Source organism: Rattus norvegicus, chromosome 15 (genome assembly GCF_021556685.1).
Source record: "Rattus norvegicus strain SHRSP/BbbUtx chromosome 15, alternate assembly SHRSP_T2T, whole genome shotgun sequence".
Taxonomy (NCBI): Eukaryota; Metazoa; Chordata; class Mammalia; order Rodentia; family Muridae; genus Rattus; species Rattus norvegicus.
In genome coordinates, this window is record NC_141548.1 from 27935445 (window position 1) to 27957427 (window position 21983).

Here is a 21983-nt window from a genome sequence, read left to right on the forward strand (position 1 = left end):
GATAGAATCATTTTAGAGTAATTTATTTTTAACTACATATACAATTCTCTTTTTCAGTATGCCTAAAATGATTGTAATAGAGAAGAAGCAGTTAAATCTCTATTTAACTTGTTTGAAGCACGCCAAACTACACAGTGAGACCCAGCCATAAAAACAAAACAAAAACAAAAACTAACAACAACAACTAATTTTGTGACAGGTCAGGCAGAAATGAATGATATGCTAAAGAGACACTTGTGTCTTTCAATCTGACTGCCAGACTATTAAAACAATGGACCTCAGTGGTCCTACCGTGACCAAAGCAAAAACCAATGGGAGTAACTTTAAAGAGATTGATAACGACACCGGCGGATCCCGGACCGCAGCAGCTCTCTGCTCCCAAACCCCGTGGGAGAGAGACCTCACCGCCTGATCAGGTGGGCACTCCTGAGGCTGCAGAGCGGAGGAGACCACCAACACTGCCCACCCCTGCCCACATCCCTGGCCCAAGAGGCAACTGTATAAGGCCTCTGGGTTCCCGTAGGGGAGGGCCCGGGAGCGGCAGGACCCCTGCGCCTGAGACACTGCCGGAAACTGAAGGAAACAGACCGGATAAACAGTTCTCTGCACCCAAATCCCGTGGAAGGGAGAGCTGAACCTTCAGAGAGGCGGACATGCCTGGGAAACCAGAAGAGACTGCACTCTGTGCACATCCAGGCGCCAGAGGAAAACACCAAACGTCATCTGAAACCCTGGTGCACGGAGGCTCCCGGAAGGAGCGGCACAGATTTTCCCGGTTGCGGCCACAGCGGAGAGGACTTAGGCAGTACCCCACGAGCAAACTTGAGCCTTGGAACCACAGGTAGGACCAATTTTTCCCCTGCAAGAAACCTGCCTGGTGAACTCAAGACACAGGCCCACAGGAACAGCTGAAGACCTGTAGAGAGGAAAAACTACACGCCCGAAAGCAGAACACTCTGTCCCCATAACTGGCTGAAAGAAAACAGGAAAACAGGTCTACAGCACTCCTGACACACAGGTTATAGGACAGTCTAGCCACTGTCAGAAATAGCAGAACAAAGTAACACTAGAGATAATCTGATGGCGAGAGGCAAGCACAGGGACCCAAGCAACAGAAACCAAGACTACATGGCATCATCGGAGCCCAATTCTCCCACCAAAGCAAACACGGAATATCCAAACACACCAGAAAAGCAAGACCTAGTTTCAAAATCATATTTGATCATGATGCTGGAGGACTTCAAGAAAGACATAAAGAACTCCCTTAGAGAACAAGTAGAAGCCTACAGAGAGGAATCGCAAAAATCCCTGAAAGAATTCCAGGAAAACACAATCAAACAGTTGAAGGAATTAAAAATGGAAATAGAAGCAATCAAGAAAGAACACATGGAAACAACCCTGGACATAGAAAATCAAAAGAAAAGACAAGGAGCTGTAGATACAAGCTTCACCAACAGAATTCAAGAGATGGAAGAGAGAATCTCGGGAGCAGAAGATTCCATAGAAATCATTAGCTCAACTGTCAAAGATAATGTAAAGCGGAAAAAGCTACTGGTCCAAAACATACAGGAAATCCAGGACTCAATGAGAAGATCAAACCTAAGGATAATAGGTATAGAAGAGAGTGAAGACTCCCAGCTCAAAGGACCAGTAAATATCTTCAACAAAATCATAGAAGAAAACTTCCCTAACCTAAAAAAAGAGATACCCATAGGCATACAAGAAGCCTACAGAACTCCAAATAGATTGGACCAGAAAAGAAACACCTCCCGTCACATAATTGTCAAAACACCAAACGCACAAAATAAAGAAAGAATATTAAAAGCAGTAAGGGAAAAAGGTCAAGTAACATATAAAGGCAGACCTATCAGAATCACACCAGACTTTTCGCCAGAAACTATGAAGGCCAGAAGATCCTGGACAGATGTCATACAGACCCTAAGAGAACACAAATGCCAGCCCAGGTTACTGTATCCTGCAAAACTCTCAATTAACATAGATGGAGAAACCAAGATATTCCATGACAAAACCAAATTTACACAATATCTTTCTACAAGTCCAGCACTACAAAGGATAATAAAGGGTAAAGCCCAACATAAGGAGGCAAGCTATACCCTAGAAGCAAGAAACTAATCATCTTGGCAACAAAACAAAGAGAATGAAAGCACACAAACATAACCTCACTTCCAAATATGAATATAACGGGAAGCAATAATCACTATTCCTTAATATCTCTCAATATCAATGGCCTCAACTCCCCAATAAAAAGACATAGATTAACAAACTGGATACGCAACGAGGACCCTGCATTCTGCTGCCTACAGGAAACACACCTCAGAGACAAAGACAGACATTACCTCAGAGTGAAAGGCTGGAAAACAATTTTCCAAGCAAATGGTCAGAAGAAGCAAGCTGGAGTAGCCATTCTAATATCAAATAAAATCAATTTTCAACTAAAAGTCATCAAAAAAGATAAGGAAGGACACTTCATATTCATCAAAGGAAAAATCCACCAAGATGAACTCTCAATCCTAAATATCTATGCCCCAAATACAAGGGCACCTACATATGTAAAAGAAACCTTACTAAAGCTCAAAACACACATTGCACCTCACACAATAATAGTGGGAGATTTCAACACCCCACTCTCATCAATGGACAGATCATGGAAACAGAAATTAAACAGAGATGTAGACAGACTAAGAGAAGTCATGAGCCAAATGGACTTAACGGATATTTATAGAACATTCTATCCTAAAGCAAAAGGATATACCTTCTTCTCAGCTCCTCATGGTACTTTCTCCAAAATTGACCATATAATTGGTCAAAAAACGGGCCTCAACAGGTACAGAAAGATAGAAATAATCCCATGCGTGCTATCGGACCACCACGGCCTAAAACTGGTCTTCAATAACAATAAGGGAAGAATGCCCACATATACGTGGAAATTGAACAATGCTCTACTCAATGACAACCTGGTCAAGGAAGAAATAAAGAAAGAAATTAAAAACTTTTTAGAATTTAATGAAAATGAAGGTACAACATACCCAAACTTATGGGACACAATGAAAGCTGTGCTAAGAGGAAAACTCATAGCGCTGAGTGCCTGCAGAAAGAAACAGGAAAGAGCATATGTCAGCAGCTTGACAGCACACCTAAAAGCTCTAGAACAAAAAGAAGCAAATACACCCAGGAGGAGTAGAAGGCAGGAAATAATCAAACTCAGAGCTGAAATCAACCAAGTAGAAACAAAAAGGACCATAGAAAGAATCAACAGAACCAAAAGTTGGTTCTTTGAGAAAATCAACAAGATAGATAAACCCTTAGCCAGACTAACGAGAGGACACAGAGAGTGCGTCCAAATTAACAAAATCAAAAATGAAAAGGGAGACATAACTACAGATTCAGAGGAAATTCAAAAAATCATCAGATCTTACTATAAAAACCTATATTCAACAAAACTTGAAAATCTTCAGGAAATGGACAATTTCCTAGACAGATACCAGGTATCGAAGTTAAATCAGGAACAGATAAACCAGTTAAACAACCCCATAACTCCTAAGGAAATAGAAGCAGTCATTAAAGGTCTCCCAACCAAAAAGAGCCCAGGTCCAGACGGGTTTAGTGCAGAATTCTATCAAACCTTCATAGAAGACCTTATACCAATATTATCCAAACTATTCCACAAAATTGAAACAGATGGAGCCCTACCGAATTCCTTCTATGAAGCCACAATTACTCTTATACCTAAACCACACAAAGACCCAACAAAGAAAGAGAACTTCAGACCAATTTCCCTTATGAATATCGACGCAAAAATACTCAATAAAATTCTGGCAAACCGAATTCAAGAGCACATCAAAACAATCATCCACCATGATCAAGTAGGCTTCATCCCAGGCATGCAGGGATGGTTTAATATAAGGAAAACCATCAACGTGATCCATCATATAAACAAACTGAAAGAACAGAACCACATGATCATTTCATTAGATGCTGAGAAAGCATTTGACAAAATTCAACACCCCTTCATGATAAAAGTCCTGGAAAGAATAGGTATTCAAGGCCCATACCTAAACATAGTAAAAGCCATATACAGCAAACCAGTTGCTAACATTAAACTAAATGGAGAGAAACTTGAAGCAATCCCACTAAAATCAGGGACTAGACAAGGCTGCCCACTCTCTCCCTACTTATTCAATATAGTTCTTGAAGTTCTAGCCAGAGCAATCAGACAACAAAAGGAGATCAAGGGGATACAGATCGGAAAAGAAGAGGTCAAAATATCACTATTTGCAGACGACATGATAGTATATTTAAGTGATCCCAAAAGTTCCACCAGAGAACTACTAAAGCTGATAAACAACTTCAGCAAAGTGGCTGGGTATAAAATTAACTCAAATAAATCAGTTGCCTTCCTCTATACAAAAGAGAAACAAGCCGAGAAAGAAATTAGGGAAACGACACCCTTCATAATAGACCCAAATAATATAAAGTACCTCGGTGTGACTTTAACCAAGCAAGTAAAAGATCTGTACAATAAGAACTTCAAGACACTGAGGAAAGAAATTGAAGAAGACCTCAGAAGATGGAAAGATCTCCCATGCTCATGGATTGGCAGGATTAATATAGTAAAAATGGCCATTTTACCAAAAGCAATCTACAGATTCAATGCAATCCCCATCAAAATACCAATCCAATTCTTCAAAGAGTTAGACAGAACAATTTGCAAATTCATCTGGAATAACAAAAAACCCAGGATAGCTAAAGCTATCCTCAACAATAAGAGGACTTCAGGGGGAATCACTATCCCTGAACTCAAGCAGTATTACAGAGCAATAGTGATAAAAACTGCATGGTATTGGTACAGAGACAGACAGATAGACCAATGGAATAGAATTGAAGACCCAGAAATGAACCCACACACCTATGGTCACTTGATTTTTGACAAAGGAGCCAAAACCATCCAATGGAAAAAAGATAGCATTTTCAGCAAATGGTGCTGGTTCAACTGGAGGGCAACATGTAGAAGAATGCAGATCGATCCATGCTTATCACCCTGTACAAAGCTTAAGTCCAAGTGGATCAAGGACCTCCACATCAAACCAGACACACTCAAACTAATAGAAGAAAAACTAGGGAAGCATCTGGAACACATGGGCACTGGAAAAAATTTCCTGAACAAAACACCAATGGCTTATGCTCTAAGATCAAGAATCGACAAATGGGATCTCATAAAACTGCAAAGCTTCTGTAAGGCAAAGGACACTGTGGTTAGGACAAAACGGCAACCAACAGATTGGGAAAATATCTTTACCAATCCTATAACAGATAGAGGCCTTATATCCAAAATATACAAAGAACTCAAGAAGTTAGACCGCAGGGAAACAAATAACCCTATTAAAAAATGGGGTTCAGAGCTAAACAAAGAATTCACAGCTGAGGAATGCCGAATGGCTGAGAAACACCTAAAGAAATGTTCAACATCTTTAGTCATAAGGGAAATGCAAATCAAAACAACCCTGAGATTTCACCTCACACCAGTGAGAATGGCTAAGATCAAAAACTCAGGTGACAGCAGATGCTGGCGAGGATGTGGAGAAAGAGGAACACTCCTCCATTGTTGGTGGGATTGCAGACTGGTAAAACCATTCTGGAAATCAGTCTGGAGGTTCCTCAGAAAATTGGACATTGAACTGCCTGAGGATCCAGCCATACCTCTCTTGGGCATATACCCAAAAGATGCCTCAACATATAAAAGAGACACGTGCTCCACTATGTTCATCGCAGCCTTATTTATAATAGCCAGAAACTGGAAAGAACCCAGATGCCCTTCAACAGAGGAATGGATACAGAAAATGTGGTACATCTACACAATGGAATATTACTCAGCTATCAAAAACAACGAGTTTATGAAATTCGTAGGCAAATGGTTGGAACTGGAAAATATCATCCTGAGTGAGCTAACCCACTCACAGAAAGACATACATGGTATGCACTCATTGATAAGTGGCTATTAGCCCAAATGCTTGAATTACCCTAGATCCCTAGAACAAAGGAAACTCAAGACGGATGATCAAAATGTGAATGCTTCACTCCTTCTTTAAATGAGGAAAAAGAATACCCTTGGCAGGGAAGGGAGAGGCAAAGATTAAAACAGAGACTGAAGGAACACCCATTCAGAGCCTGCCCCACAGGTGGCCCATACATATACAGCCACCCAATTAGACAAGATGGATGAAGCAAAGAAGTGCAGACCGACAGGAGCCGGATGTAGATCGTTCCTGAGAGACACAGCCAGAATACAGCAAATACAGAGGCGAATGCCAGCAGCAAACCACTGAACTGAGAATAGGTCCCCCGTTGAAGGAATCAGAGAAAGAACTGGAAGAGCTTGAAGGTGCTCGAGACCCCAAAAGTACAACAATGTCAAGCAACCAGAGCTTCCAGGGACTAAGCCACTACCTAAAGACTATACATGGACTGACCCTGGACTCTGTCCCCATAGGTAGCAATGAATATCCTAGTAAGAGCACCAGTGGAAGGGGAAGCCCTGGGTCCTGCTAAGACTGAACCCCCAGTGAACTAGACTATGCGGGGAGGGTGGCAATGGGGGGAGGTTTGGGAGGGGAACACCCATAAGGAAGGGGAGGGGGGAGGGTGATGTTTGTCCGGAAACCGGGAAAGGGAATAACACTTGAAATGTATATAAGAAATACTCAAGTTAATAAAAAAAAAAAAAGAAAGAAAAAAAAAAAGAAAAAAAAAAAAAAAAGATTGATAACAACCCTATTAAAACCCTATCTGAATAAGCTAGTAAGGGCACCAGTGGAAGGGGAAGCCCTTGGTCCTGCCAAGGCTGGACCCCCAGTCAACGGGATTCTTTCGGGGAGGACGGTAATGGGGGGAGGGTGGGGAGGGGAACACCCATATGGAAGGGGAGGGGGAGGGGTTGGGGGGTGTTGACCTGGAAACCGGGAAAGGGAATAACATTTGAAATGTAAATAAGAAATACCCAAGTTAATAAAGATGGGGGGGGGGAACCTATCAAAAAAAAAAAAAAACCGATCTGTACTGTCATAGTTTCCCTACCACATGCACTAAAAGAAAACTCGGGTCTACAGACACGCCCTCCCCTGGTACCTGTCCTGTCATTAACTCTTCTGTTATGCTCCATGCTGTCAGAGCAGGTCAGGTCCTGCCCACCTACAGCTCCGCCCTCATGCTCCTTTTCTCTTACCAACCTGACACTGTTGAGGTTCTGCTTTGCTCTATTGTTCCCAATCTAAAGAAATTTGCCTAGATTTCTGCCCCTGCCACCTGCAGGCCCCTGAAAATAGATGCCCAGAAGAGATCATTGATCACCTGACATTCTTTAACTGTCCACTCACTGTAACCCCAGCAATGCCAACTATGAACCAAAGGGGAAACTCGACCCCCTTCCCTGTCCCAATTCTGACCAATAACTATCCCAGTTTTTTTTCTTTTTTTGTTTTGTTTTGTTTTGTTTTGTTTTTTATTAACTTGAGTATTTCTTATATACATTTCGAGTGTTATTCCCTTTCCCGGTTTCCGGGCAAACATCCCCCTCCCCCCTCCCCTTCTTTATGGGTATTCCCCTCCCCATCCTCCCCCCATTGCCGCCCTCCCCCCAACAATCTAGTTCACTGGGGGTTCAGTCTTAGCAGGACCCAGGGCTTCCCCTTCCACTGGTGCTCTTACTAGGATATTCACTGCTACCTATGAGGTCAGAGTCCAGGGTCAGTCCATGTATAGTCTTTAGGTAGTGGCTTAGTCCCTGGAAGCTCTGGTTGCTTGGCATTGTTGTACATATGGGGTCTCAAGCCCCTTCAAGCTCTTCCAGTTCTTTCTCTGATTCCTTCAACGGGGGTCCTATTCTCAGTTCAGTGGTTTGCTGCTGGCATTCGCCTCTGTATTTGCTGTATTCTGGCTGTGTCTCTCAGGAGCGATCTACATCCGGCTCCTGTCGGCCTGCACTTCTTTGCTTCATCCATCTTGTCTAATTGACTATCCCAGTTTTTAAGCAGATAGTGGGCTGTTAGTCTGACAGAGACCTCCTTGCAGGGGGTTTTTCCCCCAAAATAAAGGTCTGCGCTAAGTCACTCATCCCTGTGTCTGTCTTTTCTTCTCACTGATCTTTTACCATCCATGCAAACTTGATTAATTTACTTTAGTCCCCTAAAGTGTTTCTAGAACTTGAAGGATTAAGAATCATGTAAATAACTATAACATTTGGACAAAGTATGTTGGGGGACCAAAGCTGGGCCGAAGTCCTTTAGAATCCCACAAGTTAATCGCCCCCACTTTCACTCATGCTGTTTTCTGGGGAACATTCTATAAGCTATCATTGGAGAGTTGCATCCAAGCTGGACTAGAAATATCATTGGGGCCAGATATGTTGACTAAAATCCCAGCATTCTAGAGGTTGAGGCAGCATTGAAGGTAGCCCGGGCTACAATGCAGAACATATTCTACGTCCCTACAGCTCCCAAAAAGAAATGCATTGGGTACAAGAGCGTAGAGACACACTGTTCAGGCAAGTGGAACTTAGCAAAAGAATTGATGAGATGGCCTAATAAAAGAAAATATGAATCATGCTCACTTTGAAGATGTGTAAGTTACTAACTTTTGTTAAATGTGCAAAGTTCAAAAGAAAATAAATGGGGAGGCTGGAGAGGGGTCAGCACTTAAAACACTTGTTTCTCTTGCAGAGGATCCAAGTTTGAGTCTTAGCACCCACATGGTGATTTAAAAATCATCCATAACATCAGTTCCAGAGTATCCAATATGATCCAGGGTATCAGACATACATGTTTGTGCACTTGTATACATGCAAGCAAAGCACTTGTAAATATAAAATCAGCAAAAGTTTAAAAATAATTTTTAAAATGTTTTCGACAGTCATACTCTGTAGCCCTGGCTAGCCTAGCACTGGCTATGTAAAGCAGGCTGACTTTGAACTCACAGAGACCCACCTGCCCCTGAGTCCTGCATGCTGGGATTGAAGGCATATGCCACAACACCCAGTGAAGGACCTAGTTCTTACTGAAGTGTAAGAGCTATTAAGAGGCTTGGCCTGGTAGAAAGTAGGTAGGTTATGGGGTTCCTGTGAAGGACCCTAGGGGCTTTCGCCAAACTTACACCCACCGCCTCAGGTCAAGGTTAGGCCAAGTTCCATGCTCCACCCACAGTTCTCGGGAGGAGCAGGGACATTCTTGAAAAACCACAGAATGTACTGATAATCACCTGACCCTCTGGTCCCAGATAGAATTCAAATGCATGTCCCATGCTTACTAGCCAAAAGGTTCAAAAGTCAATATGCTTAGCCAATAAGTTTAAACCGTAACCTTGCTGATGTAACCTGTACCCCTAAAAACTGTAAAAACTACTTACTATAGTCATTCAGGGTCGCCTTCTAGTTACTTGCCACGAGGGGGTGATTGATAGTCAACCCCAATGCACCAGAAAAATAAACCTCATGTCCTCGTGTCTCACTTGGGGGGTCTCACTTTGAGCCTTACATTAGCAAACTTTAAGAAAAGAAATACAGAGGAGCAACTGAGAGCTACGAGAGCTTTAGCTGGAGGTCCAATGATTAGCATTTATGATGCAAAGACAGAACAGCTTTGAATAGGCCCATGTTCCTGGACACCATTCCCACAGATGAATTTCTGGTTGCAGCAAGATGACAAGCAAATCCTAGAGAACCTTTCTACTTCTCCTCTGGCCAAGCTCCCCTCCTCACACTTTGTTGAACATATTAGATCTACCTTGATGTTTTTAAAAAAAAAAAAAATTCCCATCTCCAGAGAATATACTGCTTCCTGGAAATAAAGCTCTCCTCTACAAAAAAATAAAATAAAATAAAGATGGCTTATGGGAAAAGATCTCTCCAGGGAACTAACATCAGATCAGGGTTACCAAAAATTCAACTTTTTGGCCTGATAAAGACCGTTGCTGGTTTGGAGTCTACATCTGCACACTTTTATTTCCTCCATCCTTACTGTCTTCCAAAATAAAATCTTATTTTGGCAAAGGCAAAAAAAAAAAAAAAAAAAGAAAAAAGAAAAGAAAGAAAAAAGAAAAAAAAATACAACGCAGTATTAGGAAACTCAGCTACTTAAGATCAAAGTCTACCATGACCAGATAGCTCTCCTGAGCTCAGTGCAAAATGGAGGACACACTTTCCCATCAGGGTTTCCTCTTCCCTACCCTACCTGAGGAGCCCAACCCCCACACTCTACCCGAGGAATGTCATATAATCCTTGGTGAGATTACAGGTTCAACTTCCTGAATGCCTCTCCATGCAGATGAGGTGTCTCCAGAACCTTAAACCTCAGCCAATGAAACTTCACCCCAAGAAGAACCCCTTTCTACTTTCCAAGGCTTTTTTTTTAAGATTTATTTATTCATTTTATGCATATGAGTATACTGTAGTTACACCACCAGAAGAGGGCATCAGATCCCATTACAGATGGTTATAAGCCACCACGTGGTTGCTGGGAATTGAACTGAAGAACTCAGCCAGTGCTCTTTAACTTCTGAAACATCTCTCCAGCCCTCCAAGGCTTATATAGTCCTTGTTCACCAAGAATAAAGAGTATGAGCTGTTTCACTGACTGTTATCTAAGAATGCTGTTTTCTAAAAGTACTGTAACACTGAAGAACTGTAACTCTGAAACCTGAGATTTCCTCTACCTGGCTTTCACTGCCAGACTGGGGTCATGCTGACCCACCCACTCAAGACTTCAACTGTGGACTGCAGAGCAAAACTCCACTCCATCCTTCCCCCATTGGTGTGCAGCAAAGCCTGGACAGCCCAAGGGAAGTTTAAAAAACAAAACCACAGAACCACAATACAAGCCAAGCATGATGTTGCACATCTTTAATTCCAGGATTCAGGAGGTAGAGGCAGTCAGGTATCTGGAGTTTGAGGTCAATCTGTTCTACATAGGGAGTTCTAGGCCAGCCATGGTCAGATAGTGAAAACAACAACAGCAAAAAGAGAGAGAGAGGGGTTGGGGATTTAGCTCAGTGGTAGAGCGCTTGCCTAGGAAGCGCAAGGCCCTGGGTTCGGTCCCCAGCTCTGCAAAAAAAAAAAAAAAGAACCAAAAAAAAAAAAGAGAGAGAGAGAGAGAAAAATAAAGAAAGAAAGAAAGAAATCAAGAAAGGAAGGAAGGAAGGAAGGAAGGAAGGAAGGAAGGAAGGAAGGAAAAGAGGGAGGGAGGGAGGGAGGGAGGGAGGGAGGGAGGGAGGGAGGGAGGGAGGGAGGGAGCAGTAAAACTAACGTGTCACCATTATACCATTACATACTTATTTTGAAAAGGTGGAGCTGATAAAATGGCTCAGTGGGTAACAGTGCCATGTAGGCTTGATGACCTGAGAAAAATCTCTGCATCATGTGTTGGGTAACATTCATAGCTATCCAAGGTACATGCAGTCCCAGGCCTCAGGTCTCAGTTGGACATGTATGTCATGACACGACAGAAGCCATACACATACCTAACATTCAGATCTTAGTTTCTAGATAAGAATTTTTCAATAAAAGATACTTATAATGATTAGAGAAATTACTTACTCTAATGAATGAATGAGCTTACACAATGAAAATTCTAGATGAGCTTAGAGCATCTTGTAGTTCCAGAAAGAAAATGCTCAAAAATTAAATGATGTCAAATAAATATACAGGAACTAACCTATAAGAGCGGATCAAAGCTGAAACAATCTTCCAAGAAAATAACGTATTAGATTAACTGAAGTCTGAAATAAATATGCATGAGTCCCCATTGCTAAAACCAATGCTCAGCTGGTCAGCAGCAAGGGGCATTTCCTGTGCAGATCCCCACAGGTGATAAAGCTCAGGCTTCTTCCATGAAAGATGTCCAAGGCTTGGGGTCTCCCTTCCAAAACATAGTAAAAAGAAATAAAAATGAAAATCAAATCATAACTTCACAAAGGAGAACCTGGCGGCTAACAGGTGAAGATTAATATCACAAGTGTTAACAAACAGATATGCATGTACCCTTAATGATGTGATGAGAAGGGGAACCAACTTACTCAGTATCTTCCCAAGATCCACAACTACAGTTCGTCATGGAAAAAGAGCAAACCCAGATGGGGACTATTACAGGATCCCTGTGGCAGTTTGGTGAAAACTGTCCCAATAGGATCACAGATTTGTACATCTGGTCCTCAGTGGTTTGGAGAGGTGATAGACACTTTAGGAGGTACAGCCTTCTGGAGGAAATAGATCACCAAAGGCAGGCTTTAGAGGTTTGCCCTCTGCTTCCTACACATGGGTGGAAATGTGGTCTCCCAGTTTCCTATTCCTGCCGCCATGCCTGCCACTTGCCACAATATCTCCCCAACCACCAAAGACTCTTCTCTGTCTGAAACCATAAGCCAAAATAAACTCTCCCTTCCATAACTTGTTTCTGGTCATGGTACTGGGTCATGGTAGCAATGGAAACAATACAATACTGTTGTAAAAAAATTGTTAAGGGGTTGGGGATTTAGCTCAATGGTAGAGCGCTTGCCTAGCAAGCGCAAGGCCCTGGGTTCGGTCCCCAGCTCCGAAAAAAAGAAAAGAAAAAAAATTGTTAAGCTCATGACAAAGAAGGAAAGGCCTGGCCACTGTTACAAATCAAGGAAACCAGAGAAAAGTGGGAACTACATGAATGTGTTGCTCCTGCAGAAAAGAAAGGACACTAATAGTCCTTTAGTACTGGTGAAGTCCAAAGAATGTGTGCGATTTGGTTACCTGTATTTTATGTGTTCGTTTCTTAGTGGATGTATCCTTACAGCATCAACTTTTAACAATGGAAGACACTCAGGAGCATTTGAGAATTCTCTGAATTGTCTTTGATGATTTAATATAAATATAAAAGTATTGCAAAATAAAAAAACTATTTAAAATAGCATATTTCTTACTACATAATCTCATTTAAAAATAGAAGATTCACATTAATCACATTAATGTGCTAAAAATATGCCTAGACCTCAAAATCAAAAACAGTTTCTAAAACGCAAGATTGAAAACAACTTGCTAATGTTTAACCAGGAGCTAATATTCAAATAATTAACAAACTTATTATTTGAATCCTGATAAATAATTGCTAAGACTGGCACAGCCACACTAGTATATGCTTGAATAAACTCCTAACCATGTTTGAAATGTTTTGTATTTCAAATTTTGACTGAATATTAATGTAATATTAAAATTTCTTCATAAGATCAAATGTAACATTTTCTCTGTCAATAACAAAACTAAGAGCTACATGTAAGATTTTTTAAAAATGTTCATGTACTCGGGTGCTATCCAAAAAAATTGAACTACCCAAATTCTATTCTCTCAGAATAGAATCCTAATATCCTAATATTAAGATATTAAGATGGATAGGTATTTAACTGGTCTTAAAATTCTCATACTACAGAGAGAGTTACATATATACACATTTATACATATGCACACACACACACTAGCACATACACATGCACACATACATATACACATACATAAATACATACACATGCACACACACACACACACACACACACACACACACACACACACAACTGAGTCTCAGAAAAACAAGGACTCTTTTTTTGCTTGGCAACATGCCAGATATGTGTCAGCCAAGGAGACAAAAAAGTAAAACAATCTTTCCCTACCATCTGGAATGGCAAAAGGAAATGACCTGTGCCCTGCCACCTCCAAAAAAATTATATAAAGAGAAGCAAAATTAGGTAGTACTAGAATCTTGGCAGGTTAATATCCTCCCTGGGATTCCACATGACCTGAAGAACCTAGTCTTTTTTTTTTTTTTTCATCTTTATTAACTTGAGTATTTCTTATTTACATTTCAATTGTTATTCCCCTTCCGGGTTTCCAGGCAAACATCCCCCTCCCCTTCCCCTTCTCCATGGGTGTTCCCCTCCCCACCCTCCCCCCATTGCCGCCCTCCCCCCAACAATCTAGTTCACTGGGGGTTCAGTCTTAGCAGGACCCAGGGCTTCCCCTTCCACTGGTGCTCTTACTAGGATATTCATTGCTACCTATGGGGTCAGAGTCCAGGGTCAGTCCATGTATAGTCTTTAGGTAGTGGCTTAGTCCTGGAAGCTCTGGTTGCTTGGCATTGTTGTTCATATGGGGTCTCGAGCCCCTTCAAGCTCTTTCAGTCCTTTCTCTGATTCCTTCAACGGGGGTCCTATTCTCAGTTCAGTGGTTTGCTGCTGGCATTCGCCTCTGTATTTGCTGTATTCTGGCTGTGTCTCTCAGGAGAGAACCTATTCTTGTACCACTGGTCAGCCATGCACTCTTCATCCGATGGGAACACGCTCTAAAATTCTAACACCCCAAATCTACAATTATTTGATGGAATTCTGGTAGGACCCCATCTACAACCATTTTGATCTGAGCAAGGATACACATGGTCATGAAGTAGTTTTTTTTTTTTTTCTTTTTTTCGGAGCTGGGAACCGAACCCAGGGTCTTGTGCTTGCTAGGCAAGCGCTCTACCACTGAGCTAAATCCCCAACCCCGAAGTAGTTTTTCTTTACCTTCTCTAGTAAGTTTCTAGAAATACAAGCATAAAATGTAAAAACATGATCTTCTAAATTTAAAGTCAGCAAGGTAGAAAACAAAGAATAGCCATTAATGATTATGGTGATTATAGTGACAGCGAAATTATGTCACATGACACTACAATCATAATCACCTTTCAGTATACATTTACAAAACCCACAAATTATCCACAAATTATGTTTATTTATTTACTGTTATGTATTACAAGGTAGTATCATGCTACGATTAGAAACACATCTTTAAAAGGAACACATTTCCTATTTAAAAGAGACTAAAGTCTCTTGAGGTACTTAAAACAATTCACAAATCACAATTATAATATAAGTAATGAAAATATATATATATGATTGCTTCATCTAAAACAACGCTTCTCAACCTTCCTAATGCCGGGACTTTTAATACAGTCCCTCATGTTGTGGTGACCCCCAACCGTAAAATTATTTTTTGTTGCTGCTTTATAACTGTGATTTTGCTATTTATTATAAATTGTAAGACAAATATCTATGCTTTCTGATGGTCTTAAATAACCCATGTGAACGGGTTGTTTGACCCTCAAAGGGATCATGACCCATATGTTGAATGTAGTTCTTAGTGAACATTAATGAAACTGTATGTTGACTGAGATTTCTACATCTTTCTTGTCTTACAAGACCAAAACTTGTAAGTATGTACACTCTAACATCTACCCTGATATCCAGTAAGCACACTGCAATCCAACCTCCAAGTAAGTGCTTTTCATTCTGGACTTTGACTGGAATCATGGTAAAGAATGGTAGTCAACAGCACTGAAAGGAGCTGGGATGGAGTGCTTGCCTACCATACACAGAGCCCCAGGTGCAGTCTCTATGACCATTAAAACTGGGTGTGGTGGTATGTGCCTGTGTTCAACACTCAGGAATCAAGAGGAGGGGGATCGGAAGTTCAAGGTCATCTGCTACAAAGCAGGTCTGAGGCCAACTTGGTCCCCAATATGCTTTCTCTTCTGTTACTAAAGACTGGGTTGGAAAGATAGCTCAGCAGCTGAGAGCGCTCTGGCTGTGCTTGCAGAGATCTTGGTTCACATCCCAGCACCCACAGAGCAGCCCACAGGTTGATTGCAACTCCAGTTCCAGGAGATCTGACATCCTCTTCTGACTGAGATGGGCCCCAGGCACACACATAGTACACAGACATACATGCAGGCAAAATACCAATACACATGAAATGAACAACAATTTTTAAAAGATACTGAAAATCAAGCTTCTATCATTTCTTTCTCAAAGGTGAGCTTGGTACCCAGGCAATTAATTTCACGTAGTATAATCAGTTATCAAAAAAAGAGGTAAGGTGTGGCTAGATATGCCAATGAGATATGTGTTTTCTACTGTGGTTTTAAAATCGTAATAGAAATTTGTGGGTTCCTTTAAATATAATTCAAGAAGTCAACCTGCAAACATCGCATACTCTATAACTGCAACTTTATATTCTATGAGAATATAAAATGATCAAAAAAACAGCTAAGTAGGTGGAACCCAAAAGACTTTAAACAGTGAAACCGTCACATGACAATACATCATAAGCATCTTTCAGTATACATTTACAAAACCTGTAAAATATTCAGAGTATAAATCGCAGACTTGAAGCGATCAAGAGACGTCAGTATTATTAGACTCTGGTATGAGGTGCCAATAGGAGAGGCTGGGAATTCAGCAGAAAAGTAGACACACGGAATGCTATACTTTGAGTCAATGTTGCTGTGACTCTAAACCTGCTCTAAAACATAAAGTTTACTTTAAAAATATTTTGCTATAACCCAATTATTGGCCAAAGCTGCAAAACTCATATTCACTCTAAGACAAGTTTCTCACAAAGTCTGTGCAAGCAGGAGCAGTCTATGAACCACAATGCCAAGGGTCAGTGTTTCCCTTTTCACCTGTTCCTTTCTCCCATCACCCAACAGGCTCACTCTAAGCACCTCAACCGGACACTTTCTCCCCTCTATGCTAACAGGAACAAAACTATTTATTCAGAATACAGCAGTTGGCAATGCCTAGAAGCACTTGGCAGCATCCAAACCAGCTTTGAAACAATGCCCAAAGGAATCCTCTTCTCTCAGGCTCAATCCAAAGACAACATTGTTTTAACAAATTAGAAAAGAAACTTAAAGAAGCCGAGTTGTATCAGAATTATTCGGGGTTCCCCAGGCACCAGTCCAGAGCTCCCTGCAGCAACCGCGCTCGCTTGGCACGGGAGTGGGAGACCCCTGAGAACTAATTAGAGAAGGCTGTGAGGGTGACGAGAGGAACGTGATTATAGTAACTCCCAATTAAAAGTGCACCAGATCCTGCAGCACTAAGGGACAGTGACTCACACAGTTGCATCAGGATCAACTCCCTGAGCAGAAAGAAAAGGCAATGGGGACTGGGGGCCCAGAAGTAGCCCATATTTTTGGCAAGTTTCCACCTCCTGTTCCAAATTAATGCATGTATGACAATTAAGATGGAAATGGTTACCTCCCAATTAGCCATGCTCTTAGTTCTCTATTGCTGTGATAAACATCATAACCAAAAGCAATGTGCAGAGACAAGGGTTTACTTCAGTTTACACTCAGGTCAACTCCATCATTGAAGGAAGTCAGGGTAGAAACTCAGGGTTCCTGGAGGCAGGAACTGAGGCAGAAGACATGGATCCTAACTTGCTCATTCTGCTTTCTTATACCACTGTGGACCACAAGTGAGCTGGGCCCTCTCACATCAATGATTAATCAAGAAAGTGTCCCCAGCCAGAATACAGCAAATACAGAGGCGAATGCCAGCAGCAAACCACTGAACTGAGAACGGGACCCCCGTTGAAGGAATCAGAGAAAGAACTGGAAAAGCTTGAAGACTCCATATGAACAACAATGCCAACCAACCAGAGCTTCCAGGGACTAAGCCACTCCCCAAAGACTATACATGGACTGACCCTGGGCTCCAACCTCATAGGTAGCAATGAATAGCCTAGTAAGGGCACCAGTGGAAGGGGAAGCCCTTGGTCCTGCCAAGGCTGGACCCCAGTCAACAGGATTCTTTCGGGGAGGGCGGTAATGGGGGGAGGATGGGGAGGGGGAGGGGTTGGGGGGATGTTGGCCTGGAAACCACGAAAGGGAATAACAACTGAAATGTAAATAAGAAATACCCAATTTAATAAAGATGGAGAAAAGAAAAGAAAAGAAAAAAAAAGTGTCCCACCGACTTGCCTGTAGGCAATCAATCTATGGAGTCATTTTCTCCACTGATACATCTAAGTTCATGTCAAACTGACAAAAACCAGCTAGGACAGCCATAAAGAAAACCCTAGAGTGTAATGAGAGGTGTTACTAGATCCATGGAAGTTTCTTGAGGACTTCTGTCACCCGGGAACTATGAAATCAAACATGAATCCCTCCAATGGCTAGCAACCCAAAGGAGCCATCAAAATAAATCATTGGAACTCCAAGAAAGTGGAGACATCAAAATCTCCAGTGACCACTGTGGGCATCTGTCATGTTAACAGCTCTCGTCACAGATTGTCACCTAAGACAGAAACTGGGAAGTCACCTCAATACCAAGTCTGAGGATACACCGATGTTTTCCCTGAACACCTCATGTGCTTCCTTTCCGTTCTTAGTACAGGTTTAGCTTAGCTCGGTGACTCTGCATTCCTTGTCTGACTAGTACCAAAAGCCTTTCCCCTATAGCTGAAACGTCCTCCAATTTTTAAAAAGATTTTATTGATGTGTGAGTATGTGCATGCCCATTGTAGCAGCCAGAAGAGGGAGTCCAATGCCCTGGAGCTGCGGTTGCAGGCAGTTGTGAACTGACGTTAAGACCCAAACTCAGGTCTTCTGCGAGAGCAGTGCAAGCTCTTCACCAGTGCATTGCCTCTCCAGTCCTGCTCGTTTTTTAACAATGGTGAAGATAATGCATGCTGTCTGCCTGTACACATCATAAGCAGCAAGGCCAGGTTCTGAACCCTTAACTGTTTCAAATGCTTTCGGGATTTTTGCAGTTGATGAGGGGTTGAACCCAGGCCTTTACATTCACTTGAGTGCCCAGCCACTGCTACAGACACAGCCTCTGGGGTCTTCTTGTATTAAAGAGACAGTACACAGTTAAAAGTAGCAAAGATATACGTCGGGTAAGTCATGTGCTATTGCAGCATGACTCGAGCATTGTGAGCCCCCAGCTTGCCCAGCAGTGTGGAGCCTCACGGAAATGAGGGAGCACACAGAGAAAAGGATTCTCAAGAGTCAAGAAGAAAGCAGGAAGACAGCTGGTCCACATAAAACTCACTGGGGTTTAACCAGCACTTATCAAATTAGGCCCTCCCCATCCCAGAGGCTGGGAGACAGGGAGCCTTATCTCCAGGGGTGGGGAGACAGCCAGTTCTTACAGCAGTCTTGTTTTCTCAGGACTTTCAAGGAGACTGCCATTCTTCCCACGCAGACTCTGTATTCTATGCTGTGTATATAGACGGGGCGGTATGAGTGTAGGTATCAATACTAGAAAAGAACTGTGAGAAAAAGAGAGGCATACGAATGAGTAAGAGAGACCTAGAACACACGTGATATGGGAGCTGGAGAGATGGTGTGGTGGACAGAAGCACGTGCTGCTCTTGCAGAGGGCGAGAGTGCAATTATAGAAAACACCAGTTTGGCTCCCAATATCCACACCAGACAGATTACAGCCACCTGTAACACCGGTCCCCAGGGCATCCACCACCACTGGCCTTCACAGGCACCTGCACTCACAGACACATGCCCACACTCAGATGCACACATACACACATAATTACGTGAAGTAAATTTCAAAAAACAACAATGTGACATAAAAGTAGAAATGGTGTTATGAAGAAGGGGACCCAAAGGAGGACAGGAAGGACCAGAGGGGAAGGGGACGGAGTGGCCTGGAAGGGAAGGCCCAGTGGAAAGAATAAAATTGTCATGATGGAGACACACTATTTGTATGCTAATTTAAGAAAAGAATACAAATAAACTAGATAAGATCTTAGTCTTTTATTCAAGTCTTTACAAGACAAAGAGAAGCCGGGCCACCGCCTGATGAAGGAGAATCTTTGACTTCATGTCCACATTCATAAAGTAGAATGCTACTTACCTTGTAGGTCTACTGTGACATTAAATTAGCCCTCACATGCTCAACACATTATCCAAGACACACAGAAAAAAGACATTACCTGGGATGGTAATGTTACCCTGGCATGTGAGCTGAATTTGACCCCAGGCACTCTGATTCTGGAGCTGAGACTAGGCCTAACCACTCTTCTGCTGTCCCAGAAGAGGGCTACAGGCTAGAGGGATAGGATGGCTCAGTGGGCTAAAAGTGCTTGCATCTTAAGCATGAAAACCTGTGTTCAAATCCCCAGCACCCACATAAAAAGCCAGCATGGCCACATGCTCAGGTGACTCTCGTGTTGTGAGGTTAGAGACAAGTCTCATTTGTGCTTCCTCAAGGCCACCAGGCTCCATCCAGGTATAGTGAAGAAATAAGGTGAAGGGTGATACACCAACAGGACAGTTGACATCTTCCCGTAGCTTCTGCATACATGTGCACATATACCACATACAAACATACTCACATACAAACATACATATATGCACATTCACATGCATGCACACTCACATACATCAAACATGCACATTCACATATATGCATGCACACTTGCACATTCACATACAAACATATTTATACATACATAGATGCACACTAACATACATGCATGCATGCACGCACACTCACATGCATACGCCATACATGCACATTCACATACATGTAGGGTGGCGGGATGTGAATGGTACCCTGAGATTCCTAGTCGAGACAGGTAGAATCCCTGGGAACAGGAGGTGTATTCCCAGTCTCCCAGGTGATCAGGGCCCTCTCACGTAGCTACAGCCCCTCACAGCCCCCTGTAGATAGATCAGTCAAGTAGGGCAACACCCCAAGCCTCTCCTCCACAGAAGAGGATGAAACCTCATGTAGGCTCAAGACAGATCAGTCATAGAAGCAGGACCACGCCCCCGAATATGTAGATGAGGTTTTCCCAAGCTCTCAGGCCAAACCAATAGGAAGTACCTGCTGTCAGACACTGACCCATCCAAAAACTATATTTAAGAATCATGTTCAGGGGCTGGAGAGATGGCTCAGTGTTAAGAGCACCGACTGCTCTTCCAGAGGTCCTGAGTTCGATTCCCAGCAACCACATGGTGGCTCACAACCATCTGTAATGGGATCTGATGCCCTCTTCTGGTGTATCTGAAGACAGCTACAGTGTACTTATATATAATAAATGAATAAATAAAATCTTTAAAAAAAAAATCATGTTCAGAAGGATTAAAGGTGTACAGGAATTATTCCATTGTCTGAGAGCTTCTGTCATAAGAGCTGTAACACCGCCACTTGGGGAAGAGATCTGCTCTCCTGAAATCACTGCCAGAAGCTCCCCTCACCCCTCACTGGCTAGTCAGTCTCCTGAGCAACTGAAGCAGCAGGGCGCAAAGGAGCAGCTGAAAGGAACAGCAGCCAGAGGCAGTCCCTCCTCCCTGCCAGAGTTGTCTCCCTTCACCGGAACCCACACAACTAGCCAGGCCAGAGATCGCCATGGAGAGCCCCCAGCCCGACCACACACATACATACATGGAGGCACACTTACATACATAATGCATATTCACATGCATGCATACATACATACATGCACAATCACATCCATATGCATACACACAGACACACATACATACATACATACATACATACATACATACATACAAACAAAAATACTAAAATGGTCCTATATTAAGACCATATTTAATAGAAAAGAAATGGTCCATGCTACCAACACCAACATTATCATAGAATTTCTTGTTTTAAAGCCCCAGCAATACCAGGCATAGTGATCCACACCTTTAACAGCGGTGATGTGGCCCAGAAGGCAAAGGCGAAGTTCAAAGGCCAACCTGGTCTACATAATGAGTTCTAGGCCGTGAAAGGCTATATAATGAGAACCTGTCTCAAAAAATGTTTTTCTTTTAACTTAAAAATATGAAAAATAAAACCACAGCAGTACCAAGGAGACGGCTAGGTGGCTCAGGGTGCTGCTCTCAAGCATGAGGACCTGATTTAAATCTCCAGCCTCCACGGGAGAAACCCGGCACGTGCCTGAAGCTGCAGCACGAAAGGGTGGGAAGAGGTGGCCCTAGGGAGCTTGCTGGCCAGACGGCCTACCCAGAACAGCGAGCTTCAGGCTCAGTGAGAGACCTGCCTCAGGGCAGCAAGGTGGAGGACAAAGACACCCCAAGCCCTGCTCTGGCCTCCTCACTCAGACATCTGGGAACGCACACCTGCATTTGCATACAAAGTACACACAC